This window comes from Tachysurus fulvidraco, chromosome 10 (genome assembly GCF_022655615.1).
Source record: "Tachysurus fulvidraco isolate hzauxx_2018 chromosome 10, HZAU_PFXX_2.0, whole genome shotgun sequence".
NCBI classification, from domain to species: Eukaryota; Metazoa; Chordata; class Actinopteri; order Siluriformes; family Bagridae; genus Tachysurus; species Tachysurus fulvidraco.
In genome coordinates this window covers 18827679-18836234 of record NC_062527.1, presented here as the reverse complement: position 1 = coordinate 18836234, position 8556 = coordinate 18827679, and the positions used below count along the sequence as shown (strand labels likewise).

The 8556-nt window shown below is 38.0% G+C and overlaps 1 protein-coding gene and 1 long non-coding RNA gene across 3 annotated transcripts in view; one reads left to right on the top strand and one right to left on the bottom strand.

The window, feature by feature from the left end:
• LOC113658013 overlaps positions 1 to 2391 on the bottom strand; it is a 2567-nt gene extending 176 nt beyond the window's left edge. The window contains exons 1-3 of the long non-coding RNA XR_003444289.2: positions 1477 to 2391; positions 1280 to 1390; positions 1 to 1070 (exon numbers count right to left, since the gene is read on the bottom strand). The exon at positions 1 to 1070 is cut by the window's left edge and continues 176 nt beyond it. This is a non-coding gene — a long non-coding RNA (uncharacterized LOC113658013). The remainder of the gene's footprint in view (positions 1071 to 1279; positions 1391 to 1476) is intronic.
• Positions 1022 to 8556, top strand: part of LOC113658012 (zinc fingers and homeoboxes protein 2-like) — a 42539-nt gene continuing 35004 nt past the window's right edge. The window contains exon 1 of one of the 2 annotated variants that reach the window (XM_027170176.2): positions 1022 to 1162. The gene's annotated coding sequence lies outside the window, so the exon portion shown is untranslated. Of the gene's footprint in view, positions 1163 to 8204; positions 8223 to 8556 lie in introns of those variants that run through there. The other variant, XM_047819445.1, reaches the window with a different exon arrangement.

The window sequence follows — 8556 nt, the reverse complement described above, 5'->3', positions numbered from 1 at the left end:
CTTTTTTAGACTGGAGTACCCAGAGAAAACCCCTGAAGCACAGGAGAACCTGTAAACTCCAAACACACATAGGACAGAGACAGGATTCAAACCCTCAACCCTGGAGCTGTGAAGCAAATCTGCCACCATTGCCGCTGCTTTACGGTTAGGGGTAGACAATAATCTAAATAAACTAGATATAGGATGGTATGTACTGATCATTGTGTGATGGTAGATTAATATTTTCAACAAATGTTCCACCAGAACCACAGAGGCAACCTTTCTGACTTCACTCACCTAAAGGTTGTGACCAAAAGGTGGCGCTGTTTCCACTGTCTTGCTCCAGAGTCAAATCTCACCACATACCAGCAATAATACTACAAATAATTGCCAAAATTTTTTTTTTCTCTCTTTTTTTTTCTTTTTCTTTTTCGTCGACTGAGACAGAGTGGATAACACGAACGATATCAAACACACATGTTAAAACAGATAGCTGAGGTATAAAAAGCAGATAAATCTCATAAACACCTTATCGCATTCTGGTGATTTATAGCTTTAATTATACACTTATTTATTGATTCATTTTATCAGGAAGGAGGGAAAATGCTGCACTTTTCTTTGCACATCATGTCAGTCAATTTGTTGTGGTTTTAATAAGTGCAAAAAAAAATCAGTGAAGGAAAATCTGAAACTGAATTACATGAAATTATAAACAGAGTCGTGCGTTTAATATCATTATTAATCATAATATTAATTATTCGTGCCAACGGCAGGATGTTATATATATATATGTGTGTGTGTTTTATTTATTTATTTTTTGCATGTAAAGTTAATCCTTCACTATAATTCCCCATGCTCACGTGCATGGCTGCTTTTTTTTTTTTTTTTTATTGCATTGAGTTGCATTAAAATATTTTGGGTGTCGTATGAAAATGTATCGCTGACGTACAGGATCATGTGAGATTTTTCGTCCCAGATCTCCCAGTGCAAATGCACGGCCACTTTCTCTCTCCTCTCTCAGCTCTTGTGTTTAGGTTTCGCCCACCAATCTTTAAGGATTTGTCCACCAAATGTGCTGATTGTTGTGGACTCTAGGAAAGAAAGAAGACACAAATCTTTACAGAAAGATTCACCCAAACAGAGTCGTTTTGTTTTTGTTTTGTTTTTTTGTGCTGGGTTGCAGGTAAGAATCCGAGTGATTTGTTATTTTTTTTACTTTTACAGTAATGATCATGTTATATTATATAACGTTATAGATACACACACATACACACACATATACACACAGTATATACATTACTCTGGATTGCACTGTTGAAGTTGTTGAGCTTCTTCCTTTCAATCTGCGCTTTTTTTTTCTTGGGTATTGCTTTAAAATCAGCTTTACTACTTTATAAATTATCTTGAATGCCTGTTAGGAAAAAGTGTCAGGGTTTTAAACGTTAATATAAAACCGATAAACAACAATAACACCTCTTGTTATTCCCATAGACTTACTCAGATGAGCAGTGCGTTAGAAGCCCAAACTGTAGGTTAAGCTGGAGACAAACATCAACATTATATCAGCTTTTACTGCGTTACAAAAAACACTTTTATTTTATCGCGTGGAGTTACGTGTTTGTTTAGGGTTTTTTTTTACGAGTTTGTTAATAAAATGTTTCTATGCGCTCGGAAATGAAAAGAAACCACGCTTTCGGTTTAAGCACAACTGCACAAGCCAACTTTGAACATTAAAAGTGCTGCTGTTGCCACCGGCAACTGGGCTTTTGCAAAGGCTATTTGGGATTAGCTTAGCATTCTGAATTAGCTTAGCGTTCCGACTCGTTTAAACACCTTTACGCAGACAGACATAAGCTTTATACGTGTAAACAAGTTTCACGAGTGTTTATAAAGTGTCTGAAATGTAGCACTGTTTTGGTTTAAGCAGTGAGATAACGGTGTTGTCATGGACTTCAGTTAGCCTAGTGGCTAGTCCTGTATTTTTAGCCAGACTGCTAGCCTGTGCTGTTCATCTCCTTCGTCTATAAGTTGACTTGATTTAAGTTTCATATCCTGGACGTTTTCGTTAACATTTGTGTGTTTTTTTAAATATGGACATTTAAAATAAATAAAAGTGGTGTATGGGGTGTTTAGCTAAGTGTCTGCGTGCTAACAAGCTAACGTGACATAGCAGTACGGTGTATTATCACGGACATAGAGAGTTGTTACTGAACTATTTTACGCTTTATAGCCTGCACTGGTCCTGTAGCACGTCTTTATGCGTCTAAGTCTTATGTTTAGTTGATATAAATTGCGTGCATGTGTTATTAATTAAACACAAGATAAACCTGTTCTCTGGTCAGTACTCTGGTCAGTATATATACACTACATGACCATCTGACTGGCTCCATGTTGACGTTTCAGGGCGATTATGGGATTATATAAGAGCTTATCTTTTGCAATTTACATTACCGTAAAGCTGTTTATTTTTTCATCCTAACTATAATTAGGGTAGAGGTTTTGCTGGTTAAAGTTCTGCACTACTGGCTGGAAGGTTGTGAGTTCAAATCTCAGAAATATCCATGTCATATCCTATTGGGCTCTTAAAGGAACAGTCCACTCTCGAGGACTTGCATATAAATCTTTATAAGTAACGTGATCTTCAGCGGCGTCCTACGTTACCCACAATCCTGCTGATTGTGCGTGCAGTGTGATTTTTCCCAACCCTCCTTTTATCTCAATGTATAATGAGCGATGCAGCAGCGCTTTAGTACTTTCGTCTGTCCGGCTCTACAAATCCTAGCTTCCAAAGCTGGTAGTCACAAAGATCTCTCCTCTCTGTTACGTCTGTACCGGATTTCTCATTAATAACAGGCATGATGAGTGAGAACACAAGCGCTAACAGTGTCACACATGGTTAAGCAAGTTCATATTTCTTCCGTTAAACACTGATGGCACAATGCTAGCAATGAGTCCTTCTGCAGTGTCAAAGCAACTAGGTTCTCACAGGAGTAATTAAAAAAACAGCATCAGAAACACTAAAGACCTCACAAAGGACATTTCAGTACAGTATAAACACATTTAATATGTTTTAGGGTGGAGTTTTCCTTTAAGCAAAATCTCTAACTCTCAACAACTCCGCACTATGTTTGGATTGGATCCTTGCTTGTACCCTGCTTTGGATAAAAGCTTCTGCCAAATGAGTAAATGTAAATAATCCTCTACAGGCTTGCGCAACACGGCTGTCACCACTCTGACCTGTTTCATGGCCCTTGAAGATTGAACCGAACACCAGCATGCTCCACTACACTGCAATGATTTGAATGGGTGTCAGAAAGAGAAACTGGCTGATTAATAATGTTGTGGATTATCATTGGGGCTTATCTGCTGGCACACAGCTTTATAGCTCCAGAGTTCAACACTGACTTTGGGTTACTTTCTGTGTAGAGGATTTGTGATTGTTCTCCTTGTGCATGCATGGGTTTCTTCAGGGGTTCCTTGGGTTCCTTTTGGCTTCCTAAAGCACTGGTTACTCTTAATAGCCATTAGATGTGTGTGTGTGTGTGTGTGTGTGTGTGTGTGTGTGTGTGTGTGTGTGTGTGTGTGTGTGTGTGTGTGTGTGTGCACGCATGCAGAGCCCTGTGGTGAATGATTGTCCCATGTGTTCCCAGGATGAGCTTAAGAGCGAATCATGAATGAGTGATTTTTTTATGCATCAATGACATGTTTTTTTGTTTTGTTTTGTTTTTTAAAGCAGGTAACAAATTAAAATAATTCATGCTTCATATCTATTTCCAACTTGGATGCTATAACTCATGATAAATTATGGATAGATATCACAGCTACCCTGAAACCGTCTATTAAATATAGTAAAAATTATCTATTTTTCCCTTTTCAGTGTTACGTAATGTATGTCTGTAGATGTAAAATTCAATTAAACCCATTATTATTATTATTATTATTATTATTATTATTAATTTTTATTATTTTCCTACACTGCTGTTGTGCTGGAAGTTTCAAGTAAAGCTATATATTGTGAGACACAGATGAATACTGTGTTACACAGAAACGTCTTCATGTATTGTGATGTGATCTTTACCTCGTAACCAAGTTTAAATATAGAATCGGATCAATTCCAGCTAGGATTTTCTCCCTGATGAGCAAGCCAGAGGTGACGATGGTGAGGAAAAACTCCCCAAGATAATATGAGGAAGACACCTTGAGAGAAACCAGATTCAACAGGGAACGTCATCCTCATCCGGGTGACGCCGGAGAGTGAGATTATAAATCGTTTTTATTATGTAACTAGCAAAAAAATGCAGCCGTGTTAAAATCTTATGCTCATACTCTGAATTCGTTCGAATTTTACATCGTTGAGGTTTTCAACTTTCCAACGATGGAGGCTTGTGTGCAAAAGTGCATTCTGAAGCCATCAAATATGCTTTTTATTTGGTAGCACGAACAATAATCTCAAACGTGAACAAATACGTACCATAGATACAGAGTAAGACCAAGGTAATATAAAATATAAGTAAAATATTATACAGCTTTTTTTTTTTCCTACGATATAAAACGATTCAAATGGTTAAAATCTGACACTAGCGATAAAAAAAACAGGTTGTGTGAGAAATATCCAGCAAGCTTAACTCTCAGCTTCTCATGTGCTCCAGCTTTGCGTCCTTCATAAGTCATCTGGGATCAAAATGTCCTCCAGAGGAGTCAGTTCAAACATAAATTTCACAACGATTGTAATATCATCCATAAGTATACATGAATCACAAACAGAGATGTTGTATAATATCTCACATTACAGCTTAACAGTCTGTTTTTTCCCCCCTTTCGAAACAGATCAGAATAAGTTTTTGTGTATGTCATTTTTTTTATATTAGAAATATTTTAGATTTTTTTACATCTAGATTAGCTGACACGATTTGGTCCCTAGCTGTTTTCTTAAAGAAGCATGAAAAAAAGAGGTTAGCTTTCAGTCTCAGCATGAAGAACGTATTCATCTGTACTTCGTATGAACTGGCATCTTGCAAATCTGTGTTGTTTACATACTGCAGAGCTTTTCATGAGGATTGTGCAAGTCAGGCCGAGTTGTCGGAAAGTGCAAGTCACGAGCAGCACGTTCACTTTCCTTCACCAAAACCCATTGGATGCGTTTCCCTGGTCATCATTATCCACAATTAGTCAACTGGTAATGACAGGAAAAAGAAGAAGGAAAGAACAAAATAAATCAGCAACGTGTTAATCACTCACGTCCGGAATCCTTGTTGATGGATTTAAGATGGCAGGCAAATTCCTTCTCTTTCCAGATATGAATTTTCTATTCTGTTACAGTGAAAAAAAAAAAAAAAACAAAAGAAAGAAATACAGGATTGTTCAGTATGACGTGGTGTCGGGTTACACGTTTGCTTATTAAACAAAAAGACCACAGTAAACATTGTGGGTAATTATTATGCGGGAAAATCGCTGTCAATTAAAAAACGTGTGAATTGGATCGTCAGTTTATCAAGACAATGCAGATTATCGTTAGTGGAACTGGTTCTTTTAAAATTAGCCGACGTGCTTCGTCACTTAAAATAAAAATACCAGTGTAACACGGCGTTAATAGCGTACGTATATCATCCCAGGCCTAATTCTAATAATACCCCATTTGTGCTTGTTGTAGTAACCAGTCCAGAGTCTAGGCCTTATTGGGAGTGCGTGACTGGAATGAGATGTTTACATGGCACAATCTGCAGCTTATAGTCTAGCAATAGCACGGAAACACAGACGCCAGCCTTCCTTTCCAGCTCTCCTGTCTGGTCCGCTGAAAAAGACACACATTTGAAAGTGTGTGTTTATTTCTCTTCTACTTCTTTTTCTTCGTCGGTCCTTCTCACACTCTTCTCGCACTCCCATCTTCTTTAGCCCGGGTGTGAGATATCTGCTGTATGGTGCATTGCCAGATTCTTAGTGCGGAGCTGCCAGCCATGAGAGACTCAAAAATCTCTCACTTTGGTCAGGACGAGCACGAAAGTCTCCACCCCGAACGTCGTACGTCTCTTAGGTCGTCTTGTGAGTTTGATCCTGTAAGTATTCAGGCCAGTAGGAATGGAGAAGGTGGTAGGAGAGCCTGGATTTTGAAGGAACTGCTAATTCAAGAGCTACTACACGTAGTTGTGAATAAATGACAGTGTAGCGCTGCCACTGCTACTGTAACTGCCTTGATGTGGTCTCAGAGACCAAGCTGAGATCCATGCGTGTATGCTGACTCCTGCCTAATCACTCCACATCGATTTGAACCTAAATTTAGCAAAGCGCTGTAGAAATCTGAAAGCTCGTTTCTGTCCAGCAAGCTGATGCATTGCTACCGTGGCAAAAGATAACACCACATGTCTCCGTGCCGCAGCCAAAGCCATGAGGTCACGCCGAATAACGGACACTTTTTCTGTCTGCAACAGCTGAACGTTTTACTGCTCCTCGCTTTCCATCTCAGGGTGTTGGATCTCTGCAAATCTCACAAAGTTTTTATTTTTTTCTCCCTCTAATCCTGCTGTATGTTCTGTGCACGTGGCCGTTATTTTTGTTCAACATACTCTACAGGTGAGGTACGGCTCCTCTCAGGGTTCAGAACGCAGGACTGCCCGAGAACCAGTGTTTAGTCTTTAATCCAGAACTATAGCGTGTCCCTGAACTGTCTGTCTCAGGAAAAACAGAGGGTGGTGAGGACACAACTTCTCGTGAGGACGTTCACTTCACCGCTTTCTGTTTGTTATCCTTTATTACATAAGCGATAACAGAAAGGTGTTTCGTGCTTGTTTCACCGCATTTCAAATTCAAATTTTCTCTCACACAGTAGGACGTGTAGAGAAATGCTCTCTGACCGTCGGTGTCAAAAATAGAATCAATACAAATAACAATATACAAAAAATAGAATTTTAATAAAGTTACAAGAAAAAGATATATATATATATATATACGTATATATATACGTATATATATATACGTATATATATACGTATATATATATATATATATATATATATATATACTTTTTTTCCCTTCCACACCTGTATGTGTGTGTGTGTATGTGTGTGTGTGCGTGTATATATATATATATATATATATACGTATATATATATATATATATATATATATATATATATATATATATATATATATATATATATATATATATATATACACGCACACACACACACACACACACACATACAGGTGTGGAAGGGAAAAAAAGTGTGTGTGTGTGTGTATGTATATATATATATATATATATATATATATATATATATATATATATATATATATATATATATATATATGACTGCAGATCTGCTGTAGAATAACATGACTATTGTGAGTGAAGTCCCGATGTGTGCAACTGTAGTGCAAAAGTATGCAATATGTGTATTACAAAATATTTGCCTTGCAAAAAAAAAGGTCCAGAAGAAGTAGTGTGTGTGTGTGTGTGTGTGTGTGTGTGTGTGTACACAAAGTGTGTGTGGAAAAAATGTATTTGTTATTAAATATTTACATTTAATGTGAGTAGTATTAGATACAAAGTAGGAAAGATTTCTTCCTTTAATAAAATTGCAATTGTAATTAAAGACAGATTGCTGTGGTAGAAAGGGAATAAAAATCACTCCAGGACGTGTTGTTATTGGAAAATAAGCAGCTTATATGGAAATAAATAGATAAAATGGCGGCATTTGTACGCTCACGTCCTGTTCTGGCGAGATCTTCCTATGGCCACATGAAGTCGATCTGTTTCATAAGAAGATATTTACGAGTTCGACAACATAAATTATTTTAATCGGTTTCGCTTTAACCTTGAGTTAGTTTCAGTGTCGGTTAAAAGGGAGTGTGGATGGAGTCAATGGAAATGCCAAGCGAAACAATGTGACCGTGATAACACTCGGATAGATCTAAGTTCTACAGAGCATGTGGGAGTGTGTGAAGTCATATTTGCTTAGTGAATGACAGCTCTTTGTGCACCACACGGGTAATACATCATCACAGAATATGGCTTCGATGTTCTCTGCTTTGCCCGGGTGATGACATCTTCCAGAGCAGATGTTTCCTCATCACTAAGCCATACCAGGGAGGTCCAGGATCATAACATGGGATGAGTTTGACTCGTTAAAAAAGCTTTGATTTTATTTTTTTTTTTACGGTTAGTGTTGAGTCATTGAAACACAACTGGAACCTCTGGACTGTCCACAAGGGAGGATGGTGATTGGGCCAGATGAAAGATTTGCAAGGTAAAATCCCGTTAGTTTTTTTTAGTTTTTTGTAATGCTAATGCTAACGTTCCATGGTTGTGCTGGATCTAGAGCTTATCCTGAAAACACCAGGTGTGCATGGTGTGTCATTATTCATTGCCCAACCTCAAGCCTAAACATAAGATATGAAAGAGAAGCTCAACCACCAACTGGCATTTTATCGAGGGAGGCACAGGAAACACAACCTGGGCTCAGGATCGAACCAGGAACCCGGGAGCTTCAAGGTGGCAAAGCTGCTGACTGTGCATCTAAATATGCTGAAGTGAGCATGTACTGTACATATGCTGAGAAGTTAGTGGGCATTTGACATCAA